Source organism: Erpetoichthys calabaricus, chromosome 8, assembly GCF_900747795.2.
Source record: "Erpetoichthys calabaricus chromosome 8, fErpCal1.3, whole genome shotgun sequence".
Classification (NCBI taxonomy): Eukaryota; Metazoa; Chordata; class Cladistia; order Polypteriformes; family Polypteridae; genus Erpetoichthys; species Erpetoichthys calabaricus.
Window position 1 is genome coordinate 194986088 of NC_041401.2, and position 16684 is coordinate 195002771.

Sequence of the window (16684 nt, forward strand, 5' to 3'; positions counted from 1 at the left end):
TACTACTTCTGGTCACTCCAGCTCCTTGATCGCTCAGCTGGAGCGACCACTTCCTCCTGCCCCACCGAGTGTCTGCCAAAACACCCCTGCTTGGGCGGGGGTCTCGCTCGCTCTCTGCACAGGGAATGCATAGGGAGAGACTGAACACGTGCGGAAATCATCAGCGCATACGAACCGGAAGGGCTTGTTCGTCACCCAAGTCTGTGGTCGTGAACAGATGCAAAGTTTGGCGAACTTTTTGGTCATAACCCGATTTTGTACGTGGTCCGAGACATTCGTGACCCGAGGTTCCACTGTATTAATAGGCAAATAAATATACATAGTCTGAACACACACTAGAATGACTAGAAAGCAAGAAAATTAAAAAGAAAAGCTCTGACTTGGCCCTCCGAGTCACGGTGAGGTTTTATACAGACGTTTTGCCGTTTGGTGTCTCAATTAAATAAGGTTGTTTTCAGGTGTTTTGTTTGTCTTTTTGAATGAGAGCTATTTTTCTACATAATCGGGGTCCTTGGCACTTTCCCCCCCCCCCACTGGATATTACACTTTGATTGTTTATGTATTTATTTTTTGTTAATTTTGGAACTGTACATCCAACTTACTATTAATGACACACATTTTTCCTATGTGAATTAAACTTTTTACTGAAGGTTGGAGCGTGTGCCTGCTCACTGCTATAAACCACAAATGAGGTGTGGACCGACATCAAGCTCTAATAATTTTTTGGCATCAGTGGCTGTGATCAAGGGCTTGCCATGCATCAGGCCTGTTAATACAGCTCGTTGTCTGTAATGTCTTTGTTTAAGCTTATTTATTGTAGATAACGCACAAAGCCACAGGTATTGCAGCTAATGTTTAATTCTTTTATTACAAGAAAAAAAATGCTGTCTTACGGTGGCACCACATGTGGGGCACGATCTTGCTATACTCCTGTGGGCTTTCTCCCACTGTCCATATACAAGCTGGCGTGTTATGTGCTAACTCTGCAGGTGCATGTGCCCTACAGTGGATGGGATCAAGGAGTTAGTTCCTGTTGTGTTCCCCTGCTTGCAAAAATAGCATTCATGTTTCTAGTGACAATGCACTGGGGATAAATTGATTCTTGAAATGGATAACTAGGATACAGGAAAAGACAATGCAAAAATAGCAAGCTCAGTGTGTCCCAATAATAAAATACTTACTTAACTTTATTGCATAACTTGTATACACAATTCTTGTTCCCACAGTGCAGTTATAAGCCTTCTTAATTTGACAAAACAAGCCAAAACCTGCAGCATAATGAAACTTTGAGGCTCACATGCTTTCAGCAATGTGAACTGGCATTTACCAGTAATTTGCAATTTTTAATCCTGCTTTTGGACTTTCATCCAGGCCACACATTGGCAAACTTCGTGTGACAGGTTTGAGTGTTAGCATTTGTTTGTTTTCATAAAGTAAACCAAAAAAACACTTCTTTGCATTTCAATGGAGATATATAAGCCATTTCATCTGAAGAGGTAGAAGTCCTTAATAATTCCGCCACTTCAAAAATGATGTCTTTGACATGAACCCAGTTAACTACTACTGGGCTTTGGATTAAAGGTTTATACTTCAAAGTTTGTTTTTTCATTTCCTTATTATTCCAATTGGTGATGAACTCTGTATATTTACGTGAGGGTAAGTCCTCCTAAATTGAAAGGTTTCATTTTTTATTCTTTCTAAATTATTTTTTGGGTTATGCTTCTAAGGAGCTTTGATTTCACACTTCTCTGCACATGCAGACCTGTGACTTGTCATTCTGTTCCATCAAAATTTTGAACCCTCACCAGCCACATTCATGTAGTGTGCCAACCCATCTCATTTGCAGTAACTGAAGTGCTGCTTCCACAGCAAAAAGAATCCTCCTCTTTAACTTAGCTACAGTTAAGTCAGTGGTGTCTGCTTGCTATGTGAGGCCCCCAAGGTTGTATTCCAGATGTAAAATAGACTCTGGAAGACACCCAAGAAAATAATCTAGGCTGGAATATTCTGCTAGTGTGACACAGTTGTAATCTGACATTGTCAGGCTGCTGTATCTTTACAGGGTTGTCAGTGCAGAGTGGTCACCACATTGAGCAGACCTGTGGGACCATCTGCATGTGTTTTTAATACCTCACTATAGCACCAACACCTTTTAATATGTTGAGAAATTACGTGTTTTACGAGACGAAGACTCGGAGCTCCAAGTGACTGCGTCACGGTTGGTGGCCGTGTGTGTACATCTTAACTGTTTGTGAAATTTTAACTCCCATCGTGACGGAATAAGGAAATGTATACCATAACAGCAGTACACATATTGAATTGAATTCCTTTATTGTCATTGTACGCAGTACAATGAGATCCAATGTGCATCTCCTCCATAAAAACAATCTTCCCATAAAATTCCAAAAATAGCACAATAACACAAAATTTAAAAAATATACCGTGTATATACATATATATAAATATTTGTGCAATGGTGGCTCTGAGGTTAAGGATTTATGCTGATATCCAGAAGATTGCCAGTTCAAATCCTGTTACTGCCATAAGGGATCCTACTCTGTTGGGTTCTTGAGTAAGGCCTTTAACCTGCAATTGCTCCAGGAGTGCTCTACAATAACTGAGCTGCACTCTGACCCCAAGAGGCATACGAAAAATAACAAATTTCTAATGCAAGAAATGTATTAAGGGGAATAGATAAACTATACAATGTGAAAACATAAGTACAATGTTCATATACATATAGTGCAAACTGCTGTACCAGGAGCGCCTAATGGACTGATTGAGTGCGTTTATAGCTCTTGAGATGTAACTGTCTCTGAGCCTCGAGATCCATGCATGAAAGGCTCTGTAGTGTTTGCCGGATGGGAAAAGTTCAAATAGACTGTGACTTGGATGAGTGGAATCCATGCAGATGCTGGTGGCTTTCCTGAGGCAGTGTGTGCTATGGATGTCCTCAAGCAGTGGAAGCTGTACCCCAACAATACTCTGTGCTCTCAACACAACTCACTGAAGAGCTTTCTGATCAGCAGCTGAGATACCACACACCAATTCAATGGGTTAAAATACTGTCTGTGGTGCAGCCGGTAGTGGGTCAGCAGCATCTGTCGGGGAAGGCCAGCTTTTTTCCACATTCTTAAGAAAATTTAGCCATTGCTGTGCCTTTAGCAGTGTCGTGGTGTTAGCTGTCCATGACAGGTCCCTGGTGATGTGTATCCTCAGGAACCTAAAGCTTGATACACACTCTACCCTGTCACCACTGATGAAATATGGAGCATGATCCTCATCACGTGATCTTCTGTGTTGAAGGACAGGTTGTTCACTAAGCATCACCTCACCTGATTTTTTCACCTCTACTCTGTGGGCTGATTCTTCATTTTTGGAAATTAGCCCAATCCCTGTTGGGACATCTGCAAATTTTATGATGGTATTGGTGGTATATGCTGGTACACAATTATGAGTGAAGAGTTTCTACTTGTATTCTTCCTGTTAAGTTACACTATGATGAAGGAAAGTCAGCTGTACAACATCTTATTTTCAGAAATGCACAAAGAGCATTAGTTGGCAAAGTCCTGCTGTTATTTGCATTGATGCAGCAGCTTTAGCTCTGAAACAGGCTTGCTGGTAGAGCAGTGTTACATTCTTATGTTATGAGATTGATGGTAGGACCGGAGTGATGTGGCATCTGTCTGTGTTCTGAAGGATAAGAGTTGGACAGAATCAGCAAGCTTTTAATAGGGTGAAGGCCCGTTTTATACTTTGTGCATCTATGTAGCCTTTAGGGTCCATGTGGCACAAGTTTCCTCAGCAGTCACTTCACGTCATGCTTGTGTGCGTGTTTGTCTGTCTGTGACCATGTGCCTTCAGAATTTTTGTCGCTGGCCATGCGCTAGACAACAAAACCATGGACACATCTGAAAAGAAGGACATGCGTGGAATGATTCTACTTCACCACAGTACCACACACACACACGCTATTTTGTACAATGAACAGAACAGGGTGTGTTGTCCGCAAAAATGTGCTCAGGTGTCTGCGTCCAGTCAGTTTTGGAGTGTAAACTTTCCTCGACACATCCTCTGCCACTTTATCTTGCTTATGCTGTTGCAGTTGAATTCTTCTTAAACATGAGTTGTTTGTTTCACAGCTGGGAAAAAGTTGGTGGTTTTGGATGTCTTTCATGTAAGCCACGTCATTACAAAATGCTGGGTGATTTGTTCTGGCACGGACCCATTCAGAGTTACCTGTTTGGGGTATGTGGCAACGCACTGAACCAGCGCATGATCTCAAACCTAGGTGTGTGCTGTCACTTGCTGCAATGTTGTGTAATTATCAAGGGTTTCAGACTAAACAGAATTGTAAAATCACATTTTGAAGGCTTTATATTTTACCAGGGTAGATGATTAATCCAGGACTTACATAAGACATTAATGCCTCAAAAGGTTCTGCTTAATCTTTTATGTCTGGTGTGGTGTGTAGGTCTGTCTTCTACAGGGAGATTCTAATGGGCGAGTTATGATGTGTTACTCACATAATGATAATGAAGCGATAGAAACAAAATAAATACAATGCATACCTTGATAGATGTGTAAACAATCTAATCACAATCGGTGTTGGAAATGGTCGCTTCTTCTTGCAAACACAGATCAACGTGGGGCTCCATATTGGCAAAGGTATCTGCAAGAATTCTAGGGGTGATGGCAGCAATTTCCTGTTTCTTGTTTCACTGTAATTGTTCCAGTGTATGAGGCTTGTTCTTGTACACTTTTCCTTTTAGCGCTCCTCAAAGGAAGAAATTCGGAGGAGACGACAGGTCTAGGGAACGAAACGAGTTGCCCATAGTCCCTTTTGAAATGACCAGATTGCCAAAAAAACAATTCAGTTTGTTCCATGCTACGAGCTGCCGTGTGACAGGTTTCCCCATCTTGCTGGAAGTAACTTGCACTGGTCTCACAGTCGTCCAGTTCATTCACAGTTAAGTCAAAAAGAGCGCCATGCCTCCCTCGTTCGTACATTTATCCAGGAATACTGTGATCTTTATTTTTCGTTTGGATTGCTTCATTAAGACAAATACATTATAACTCAGGGTCCGCCCATTAGAATCACAGTACTGTATATATTGGTTTATTTAACAATAAATAATAATAGTTTAATTGCACATACTTTAATCTGGTACTGTGTGATGCTTCATATCCACATATCAAAGTTGCTTTTTAACATTCTAATTTCCCTTGAGATTGCTTGTCACCTTTTTTAGCTAATGTTTCGCCCCTAATATTGTTGCTTATTATGATGGTTTACAATGGTACATTTAATACTTTTAACACAGTTATCCAATTTGTATTCAATTGTTTGTGTGTGAGGAAAGTGAACACACAGATTACATACAAGTACAGTGAGTGACCGTTTAGATAGATAGATACTTTATTAATCCCAAGGGGATATTCCCATACTCCAGCAGCAGCAGCATACTGATAATAACAATATTAAATTAAAGAGTGATAACAATGCAGGTATACAGACAGATAATAACTTTGTATAATGTTAACGTTTACCCCCCCGGGTGGAGTTGAAGAGTCGCATAGTATGGAGGAGGACCGATCTTCTCAGTCTGTCAGTGGAGCAGGACGGTAACAGCAGTCTGTCGCTGAAGCTGCTCCTCTGTCTGGAGATGATCCTGTTCAGTGGATGCAGTGGATTCTCCGTGATTGACAGGAGTCTGCTCAGTGCCCGTCGCTCTGCCACAGATGTCAAACTGTCCAGCTCCGTGCCTACAATAGAGCCTGCCTTCCTTACCAGTTTGTCCAGGTGTGAGGTGTCCTTCTTCTTTATGCTGCCTCCCCAGCACACCACCGTGTAGAAGAGGGCGCTCGCCACAACCGTCTGGTAGAACATCTGCAGCATCTTATTGCAGATGTTGAAGAACACCAGCCTTCTAAGGAAGTATAGTTGGCTCTGTCCTCTCTGGCACAGAGCATCAGCATTGGCAGTCCAGTCCAGTTTATCATCCAGCTGCACTCCCAGGTATTTCTAGGTCTGCACCCTCTGCACACAGTCACCTCTGATGATCACGGGGTCCATGATGGGCCTGGTCCTCCTAAAATCCACCACCAGCTCCTTGGTGTTGCTGGTTTTCATGTGTAGGTCGTTTGAGTTGCACTATTTAACAAAGTCCTTGATTAGGTCCCTATACTCCTCCCACTCCCGATGCAGCCCACGATAGCAGTGTCATCATATCTGTGTGTGTGTATAAATACAGTACATTACACAGGAGTTGTCCATCCATCCATCCATTGTCTCCCGCTTATCCGAGGTCGGATTGCGGGGGCAGCAGCTTGAGCAGAGATGCCCAGACTTCCCTCTCCCCGGCCACTTCTTCTAGCTCTTCCGGGAGAATCCCAAGGCGTTCCCAGGCCAGTCGAGAGACATAGTCCCTCCAACGTGTCCTGGGTCTTCCCCGGGGCCTTCTCCCGGTTAGACGTGCCCGGAACACCTCACCAGGGAGGCGTCCAGGAGGCATCCTGATCAGATGCCAGAGCCACCTCATCTGACTCCTCTCGATGCGGAGGAGCAGCGGTTCTACTCTGAGCCCCTCCTATGATGGAAAACAATTTTGGACGGCGTTTTCCCTTGCCCGGACGCGGGTCACCGGGGCCCCACTCTGGAGCCAGGCCTGGAGGTGGGGCTCGATGGCGAGCGCCTGGTGGCCGGGCCTGCACCCATGGGGCTCGGCCGGGCACAGCCCGAAGAGGCAACGTGGGTCCCCCTTCCCATGGGCTCACCGCCTATGGGAGGGGCCAAGGAGGTCGGGTGCAGTGTGAGCTGGGTGGTGGCCGAAGGCGGGGACCTTGGCGGTCCGATCCTCGGCTACAGAAGCTGACTCTTGGGACGTGGAATGTCACAGGAGTTGTAATGTTTTCTAATATCTTTATTGTGATTTTGGTTTCCTGCTTGCATCTTTTGATTACAACATTTCACTCTCCTCTGCCAATAAGATGAAGGGTACTTCTCTATGGTTGGCATACACTGTGACATCTGTGAAATGGTAAACAGCCTCAATGAAGTGTAGAGCTGACATTTCATGAGTCACCTTTTTTTTTATTTTTTTTTTTTACAGAAGGGATATATAATATATAAATTCAAATATCTAATTTGAATTTACTTCATGTGCAGTTTTAGCATATAATGTCTCCTGCTGGGTTGTGCATGGAAAATCCAGCATAAACTTTTCTAATCCCAACCTATTTTTTGACTCTGTGTGCATCTCCATAAAGGACAGTTTGAAGTCATTGCTGAGGGGGCTCAGGTCCCACTGCTGCTGCACTGAGTCCCCAGTTTTGACTCTGTAGGGCCCAAAGGCTTCATTCTCCACTCCTGTTTAGATGTATTAATAAAAAATAATCGCCACATTAGTGTACTTGGAAATAAACTCTGAATGAGCTCTAAATCCCCACTTGTCAAAGATTTTGCTTCTTATTTAGTCAGCAGTTTAAGTTAAGCATTTCTATGCAAATTAAGTAGTTGCTAAGGAACCACTGCACAATTGTCAGACAGATTTAAAGACTTTAAATGCACTATAGATTGTGTTACCAGAGATGTCGGTTTCTTTTTATTTTAAGACTAGACAAAGAGTCCGTTTCGACAACGTAAGATGAAACAGGCACGAGTTTGTGTCAGCAGTGTATGAAGAACAAATGACAAGTTAACGAAGAAGTTGTTTTTTTAATGATTATAGTCCAGTTTACTCATTACTGTACAGGCTTGTACTGTTAGTTGATGAATTTTCCAGGCCTATAGTATTATATTGAATGATGAATGTTCCAGTACAATATGGAATAGTAAAAAGTATAAGCACCACAAACCTGATAGAGGTGTATTGAATGAATGCGTAATTGAATCAGAATGCATAATTAGGCCTCGAGCTGTAGTCGAAATCGCCTTTCAGGCCTCTAGAGCTTTAATCGAAGTCGCCTTTCTCTTTGAATTTTTGCGGCCGTAAATCCGCCGCCTGCCGCAATGTTGGGGTTGGATGTCGGTCTCGTAAGCTTTTTGGGGCAGCTGCGCAGAAGGCGACTGTGCATTCGGCTTCAGACGTGAGTGAGTGAGTGAGTGAGTGGGTGAGGAGGCAGGCGAATTATGTATTAAGATAATGGTCACCGTTTAGAAGACATTCACCGTACAAGACATTCATTTTTTTTTTTAATATGTTTTCCTCCATACCCCATTATGTCACCGGTGCATATAAGGAACTTATTGTCATTGAGTCCAAATTTTAACTTTGTCTTCTCATCGGATTGAAATATTTTAGACATCTCTGATTATGATTTGACTGCTTTCAGAGCGCTGGGTACGCATGATAAGGTGGTGCAGATAACAAATCAAAAACACTCATTAGCACTGTGAAATGTTACAGAATCCTTTTTATTTTAAATTTGCTGTACAGAGACATTGGTTTAGTATTTTTGCACATATTTGTTTCATTTATAGCATAGTCGGGAAGGTTTTTTGTGAATGAGGTGTAATTCTGCCGATGTGTCCATCATAAGTATTAAACTGCAATGTTTTACCACTAAATCAGTTTTATGTGGGAAATTGAAGAGGTTTCTCAGTATCTTGTTACATTTTCCTGGGATCTTTTTAATTCATCCAGATTCTTTCTATCGTTTTGTCTTTTTCTTTTGGCTGACTACTAAATACTCACTGAAAAGGTTAAACCTTTTTTCATACCTTTATTAGCCACTGGTCCATTACCTTTTCACGTCTAAACTAGTCATACCTCTAATTTGAATGTGTGTTTCCCTTGTTCTTTTGTGTTTGTCCTGTGAGTTTACTGTTGGCTTTTCTTATTGTACTTAATTCTCAAAATGTTGTTCACAGACCACCTGTGGTCTAGAGGCATGAGTTAGTCAGCAGTGAGTGGTACATGTGTAATTATCTTTGTCAGATTTTGTACTCCTTAACGTTTATACCATTTAATAAGAGCTTGTGTGGCATTACTTCTTCCTGGGGTAAATTAAATGGGGGGATGCACCTTTAAGGAGGACAGGCAGCACAGAAAGAACAGTTTCCAAAATAAAGTTATCATCTTGTAAAAGATGAGTGGCATAGCAACATCTGCAAGATGGCAGGGAGCAAGTGACAAGTAGGGGAAATGCAAAACTGAAGCTACCTACTGAGATGAGAATTGGATGTCTTGCTGGGATTCACACAACAAATGCATCACTGAGGACAGATCTGCTTTCTGCATTTGTTTGGCCCACCAAGCGATTCAATTTTATATTTGTATTTTGTACTTGTGGCTGTTTATCTGTGATAGCGTCCTGCTGCCTCAATCCTCATTCTGACCTGAAACTTGAAATATGGACCATATCTTCAGACTTCACATTTGGGTGATGTTTATGATTTCATTACAAAGTTGTCCTTGGTCTACGAGGGATGTGCAGAAAAGTTTCCACATTTTGTTTTTGAAATTCTTAATTTGATGTGCATCGGCATTCATCGTTAAGCTTCCACTTTAATAAGATCTTTGTGTCTCATACAAAGGTACAAAAAGTCATTAAACTGTGCGATGTCAAGGTGTGAAGCTACTGAGGTAACGCTCCAACTTAAAGATGGTTAGGCTGGGGGTTTGGCAACATTCAGACATTCAGATGGTACAATTGAGGAAAAACCTGACAGCCTTCAGCAAAAAAGCGTTCTACGTTTATCTGTTGTAATAAAGCGCTATATAGCGCCCGACCCAGCACAGGCTGCCGCAGAGGCACGTGTAAAATCACAAAGACTTTTATTTTTCTTCAGCTGGAGGGCACTTCTTCCCCCAGCCACAACACAGTCCCAAAGCACTGAACACTGACCAACACACAATTCTCCACCTTGGCACCACCACTCCTCCCAGGCAACCTCGTCCTCTTCCTCCTGATTCTGGCTGTGGAGTGGTGGTGGCTGGCCCCTTTTATAGCCCACCCGGAAGTGGGCCAGGTGCTTGACCACCTGGTCCCAATTGCACTTCTGGGTGGGGCTGAAGACTCGTCCAGCCGGGCTGTAGAATCCAGACAGCACCCCCTAGCAGCCACCCCAGCTCCCAACCAGGCTGTGGAGGACTCCATCTCCCATGGAGCCCTGTGGGAGGTTGGGGAATCACCGTCGGCCAGGGAGACTGCCACCAAGTGTCCCGGGGGAGGTATTGAGTTGCCCATGGTTGCTCCCCCGGAACATATGCAGTAGGGGCGTCCCGGCCGCCCGTCACACTGTGTTCGTTGTCAACACATTGAGGGGTCTCTACACCTGTTACGTGTATGACATTTAGTGGGATTTCACGATGGCTCATGCGATACCATAACCAACCAAACATGTGCATAGGGCTGTTTTCAGTAAAAAAAAAAAAATAAGGAAAAATGAAATGTTATGTTTGTATATTAAAATATCTACAGCAAAAGGCAGTGTATATGAAATCAAAGCAGGAAAGCAGATTGCTTTGGCGGTTTTTATTAGTGCAATTCATTCTGACTAATTTTCAGTGCTGCCCGAATTCTTTTTCTAGCAATGCAAACTTGGGTAAAATATTTTGTCAAATATTTTGCCCGTTTTCAGCTGAGGGCCACAAATGACCATATTTGTATTTGAAGTCAGCTCAAGAATACAAACACTTCAAATCTTGTATACCTGAAAAAGATTGCATGGCTGCCAAACAATCACAAATGTTAATAAAGGGGATTTGCCAAGGCGGTCGTGTATGTCATCTCGGCCTGTATGCAGGTGTAGGTGAGTGGGTAGGTGTCAGTCATCATAATACTGGCATCCCAGTTGATAACACTCGAAACGCTTGTTCAATGATGAGCCTTCCTTAGTTAACCTTATAAAGCGGGCTGAAATTACAGGTAAGTGGCATGGATTTGGCATAAGAATGGATATGAGGAGAAAATGGCTCAGAAAAAGTCTAACCAGAAACTTTACCAACAGAGGCCACTGCAGTACAACAGCCTAAAACAAGATGTCAATATGGCTGTAAAAAGTGAATTAAAGGCTATCAAGTTTTACTCAACAGAAACACAATTGTTTAAGGATGTAATGCTGTGTAAAGTACAGTACATGCACAATTCCTTCCTTAAACAGAAAACAGAATTTTAGTTTTCTAAGCAGTTTCCATCAGTGCAGACGCAGGCCACAGAAAGAACCTTAATATTCAAGAATGAAAGGTTACGTTACTATTCTTTCTATGGTCAGCAAGAACAACTGCTTAAGAACATTTGACAAATGAGAGGAGATCCTTCGGTCTAGCAAGTCCATTTCTTTAGCTAATGGCTAAACTGTCCCAAAATCTCATCCAGATATGTCTTAAAGGTTGGCTCAATAGTTTCTTCCAGGTTCCCACAACTCTTTGCATAAAGAACCTAAGGTTACTTAATGCTAAAACTATCATAAGGAAAAACTGTGTTCAAGAAGTCCACTTCCTGCACTGTCTGTCTCTGCTCATCAACTGAGAGGGGAATGCTGGGGAACCTCTTCACAAACAGGCCGGAAGCAATCAGCCTCAAGGTGCTGACATGTGCCAGCCACCTTGTGGGTCCTTCAGTACCTGTTCTCCCTTTCCCTGAGTTTGCTGAAGGTTCCACATCCTGTGTAGTCTCAGTAACAAAGAAAATGTATTCCAGTGATCCCAAGGAATTCAGACCAGTTGCTCTTACTTCATTCATCATGAAGACCTTTAATTCAATTCAATTCAATTCAATTTTATTTGTCATTCAGCAGAACATCCAAGATGTGCTGCAGAACGAAAATACGACGCACAAGACATTAATAAAAACACATAGTTAAAATCAGCCTACAATAAAATACTAGAATGCTTCATTTAAAAGACGAACGGCAGTAGGAAAAAAACTGTTTTTAAACCTGGTAGTTCTACATTTCAGGCTGCGGTACCTTCTGCTTGAGGGCATGAGGGAAAAGAGTTCAGAGGCAGGATAAGTTGGGTCTCTAGAAATCCGCACAGCTCTGGCCAGACAGCGTTGTTTTGCCAAATCTTGTACATTTGGCAACGGGGCTCCAATGATCCTCTCCGCAGCCCTCACCACTTTCCTCAGTGCTTTCCAGTCCGAAGCGCTGCAGCTCTCCTGCCACAGAGAGCTGCTGCTGGTTAGCACGCTCTCTATGGTCCCTCTGTAAAAAGTGGTGAGGACTGACTTACTGAGATGGGCCCTCTTTAGCCTCCGCAGAAAGATCAAGCGCTGGTGAGCTTTCTTGATGACGGAGGAGGTGTGCAGGGACCAGGTGAGGTTGTTCGTCACATTAACTCCCAAGAACTTAGTAGACTGCACAATTTCCACAGCAGTGTTCTTAATGTAGACCGGGATGTGTATCAGCTGTTTCTTCCTGAAGTCGATCACCAGTTCTTTTGTTTTTTCGACATTCAGTATCAGATTGTTTTTATCACACCATTCCACAAACGACTTCACCTCCTCTCTGTAATCCCCCTCCCCGTCACCTCGAATGAGACTCACCACTGTTGTGTCGTCCGCATACTTAATAATTTGGTTTGTGCTGAACTTGGCACAACAATCGTGGGTCATGAGCGTGAAGAGGAGGGGACTTAGAACACACCCCTGTGGAGAACCTGTGCTCAAGGAGATGGTATCTGATTTATTCTTTCCTACCCGTACGTACTGTGGCCTATCCATTAGAAAGTCCAATATCCAGTTTTGCAGAGGTATGCCCAGTCCCAATGGGCCCAGTTTGCTGATCAAATTCTGAGGGATGATGGTATTAAAAGCCGAACTAAAATCAACAAACAGCATGCGGACCATAGCGTCTCTATTCTCCAGATGTTCCAATGAAAAATGGAGTGCAATAGATATGGCATCCTCTGTGGCACGGTTGGAGCGGAAGGCGAATTGGAGTGGGTCCAATGAGGAGGGTAGGACAGAAGTAATGTGGTCCTTGATCAGCCTCTCGAAACATTTCATCACTATTGATGTTAAGGCTACAGGGCGATAGTCATTCATGGTTGTGACTATGGGTTTTTTCGGAACTGGGATGATTTCTGAGGTTTTAAAGCAAGATGGCACAACAGCCTGACACAGAGAGATGTTAAATATATCCGTAAGGGTATGTGTCAGCTGCTCCGCACATCCTTTGAGTACACAACCTGGTATCTGGTCTAGTCCCGCAGCTTTCCTTGGATTAATTCTCCTCAAAGTCCGTAGAACATCATCCGGTTCCAGACACAGTGCCTTCTCATCAGGATGAGGGGTGGCCTTCACTGGTGATGTATCATTCAATGCTTCAAACAATCCAAAGTACTTATTTAGGTCATTCAGGAAGTTGAAGCTATCATCACAGGGGTAAGAAACTGTTAAAAGGCTGATCCTGAAACTGCTTTGACTTCTTCTGGTTAATTAATCCTCTACAGTTTGGCAGAGCCTACTCCCACTTCTTTGAATTGAATTTTCTGGTATGTATAACGCCATTCTGCTTTTTCATCTGTGGTAAAGGCCCAAGGCTATGCATCTCGATGTCCCCACAATCTCCTGGATCATGGAGTACTTGACCAACAGACAGCAGTTTGAGAGGTTTGGGAACTGTGTGTCAGAAATGGTTGTGTGTAACATTGGGGCACCGGTCTACCCTCTACATGACCGAGTTAATACCAGTGCTTGCCATTTACAGAAATTCTCTGATGACTCCTCTTCATAGGCTGCAGTAATAACTGAGAACAGGAGGTTTGTATTGCAGGGAGAACCACCAGCAGATTAATATCATCAAGGCAAAAGAGTTGGTGGTGGATTTCTGGTGTGCCAAGGAGCCTCTGAGACCATTCACCACTCAGGGAGAAGATTTAGAAATGGCACAGAGCTACACGTACATGGGGGTCCATATGAATAGCAGATTGAACTGGTCTGACAACACCTTTGCACTGCACAAGACAGGCCTGGGCAGCCTGGACTGCCTGAGGAGATTCAAAGTCTTTTGATGTACGCAAGAAGCTGCCATTCCATAGTAGCCAGTGTATCGCTCTATGCTGTAGTCTCCTGGGGAAGCAACGTCTGTTGAAAAGACACACAATGTCTGAACAGACTTATCAGGAAAGCCTGCTTCAGCACAGAGCAAAACCTGAACACACTGGAAGCTGTTATGGAACAGAGGATGGTAGCAAAATTGGATGCCATCATGAAAAAATTCCTTCCAGGAGGTGCTAAGAAGCACATATACATTTACGGATTGTATTATTTGTCTTGTGAGTCTGTATGTTTGTTTTATTTCTGCTGCTGTATGCATCTGTGTCCCTTTGGGATTAATAATGTGTATCTAATCTAATTTAAAAGTATGAGCAGAGATTATCAGACAGAAGCAGAAAAGACTATTGGCATTGGATGGTTTTCTTTATGGCTGTTGGACACATTTCAATGTCTCTAGTGTTTTTATGAAGCCTATGAACTTGTTTAGAAAAATCCATTAAAGTCTGAGATTAGCTTGTTTAAAAGCTACAAAGGTTCAGTGTTGTAATACAGCAGTCCCTGTCGGCAGAAAAGTCGTTTTTATTTGTATCTCACAGGAAGATTGGCAGTACTTTTATATGTCACACTTTCTTCAGTGATTTGCGTTCTCCTACAAGTTACTGGAGTTAAAGTTCCTCTTGCCACCCCCCATTTTGTCTCCTCCCAGCAGCTTTAAGATTACATGTGAAAGCTACTAGTGATGCCTTGACGTTTCTTTTCAAACCATTTGAAAGGACAGCTCAGCCCTTATTAAATTAGGGGGTGGCCGTCTTCCGCTATTTACCGGGTCTTTGTCGAGCACAAGGCTTGTTGTACGTTTCACTCTTCCCACATACATTAATCTCAAAGGAGTAAATCAAAAATTTTAAGAAAAATCTGAAAATAGCAAAGGAGTATATTTGTATATACTTTCTTTTGCACCAGCACGCTCATTTCATATGCATTAAATTCTAAATTGTTCCTAGACTTCTTGTGACTGTTGGTGATATTTTATTTTACACACGTCACTACTAATACAGTAAAACTTCTTATCAGCTAACCCTAACCTTACTTCATTAAATACTTCAGAGGGTAAAGGTCATCTTGTAGAGCTGCCCCTAGGCCTTCTCTCGTCTAAAACGGACACGCTGTGTGTTTCAACTATTAAGCCAGCATAGTGACGCCTGAGATTTGCCCTTCATGGGACTCACCAAGAGCAGCATTTAGTTTAAATAGCGGATAGTCCACTAAAGAAGTTTTTTCTTGCAGTTCTAAACAAGCTGCTGTTCCAATTTTGTACTCTTTTTACTTTCCCAGTGATGGGGTTGAAATTTTAGCTATGAGCTTTCAGTAAATTTAGGCCTTCCTTAACACAATTTATCCACTTTTAGAGTGCTGTCTGTCTGCGAGTTAGGATTACATTTTGTTTCCTTAGGTTAGTAGTGTGCTTGACTCCACCAAGAATGGCTCGTACTTCTAAGTGTCACGTGCTGAGGGAATCCTATTGAGGTGTGTCCATAGTCCTGGCTCTTTGGTTTTCAAAGTCGTCACTAACCAACTCAAATAGGTGGAGGGCCTTGTCCCAGGCATGACGTCACACGTTCTGCAAGTTGTCAGGGGTGAACTTCAGGGTACTTTATACTCAAGTCTCTAACTGCTCCATCCAGTAATCCATCACCCAAGTTGTCTTTAAAGAATTATGATTGGTAACAGTTGCTTTCATTCACATCTGTCTACCCCTGATGCTTTTCTATCTTACTGTTGGTGTGATCCATTCATAATGATAAATGTGATGGGTGGTATCGGCACCCACCCAATGGGCGGTCTTATCAGTGCCATTCAGGGTGGGAAGATTTGTATAAAGTGGTGCAATGGAACAATTTCTGGATGTAACCTTTGAAAGGAAAGTTCTGAACAAAAACCTGTGGACAGCCATGCTGAAGCAGCAATGATGGTCTGTCCTGCAGCCTCTGCATATTACAGTTAAATAAAAAGAATCACTCGGAATAAAACTCTGCGTGTGCAATGTGCTTTTTATTTTGACATAAATCACTACAGTCGATATTTGACCACTAAGATAATGAAATGTGCTGGGTGTTCATCAGCCATATCACTCTTGGTGACGTGTTGTTTAGTCACGTAAAGTCTGACTGGACCTGCCTCACCCCCTCAGTCATTGTACAAGAAATCCTTCCCATGAGGCTTTAGGCTTCCTGTTTATGTGCATGCTGATTATTCCAGAAGTAACTATTTAATGATATTTTAGCAAAAAGGCATGCATTTTGCACATTTTGAGCATATCACTGGATAATGGAAGTGGATTATGGAAGATGAGTGACATGAGATTTTTTTCTTTTTTGCATGGACATCTTTCATGTTTGCCGTTCTGTAGCGCTGGTCACTATTACCTTCTATTATATCGTAAACTTCTTTCTTTCCGTTTTGCATGAAAACAAACATTTAAATTTTTTTGTCACCATTATCAAGTATATGGGGTAAGTATCATTTAACAAAACAAAAAGTCATTTTAGAGTGACCCCTCTGTGTGTGTGTGTGTGTGTGTGTGTGTGTGTGTGTGTGTGTGTGTGTGTGTGTGTGTGTAAAAAGACATGAGCCTGTGGATAACTCAAATGACTCACTTGGAATGAAACTTAACACAGTTATTATAATTGGAAAATGCTGGCAACCTGCTGATATTCAGCAAAACTGCACAGTTAGA

General features: G+C 42.5%; 1 protein-coding gene across 2 annotated transcripts in view; it reads left to right on the top strand.

The window, feature by feature from the left end:
• Positions 1–16684, top strand: part of epb41l5 (erythrocyte membrane protein band 4.1 like 5) — a 126604-nt gene that overhangs the window by 82083 nt on the left and 27837 nt on the right. The gene's annotated exons all lie outside the window — the stretch shown is intronic.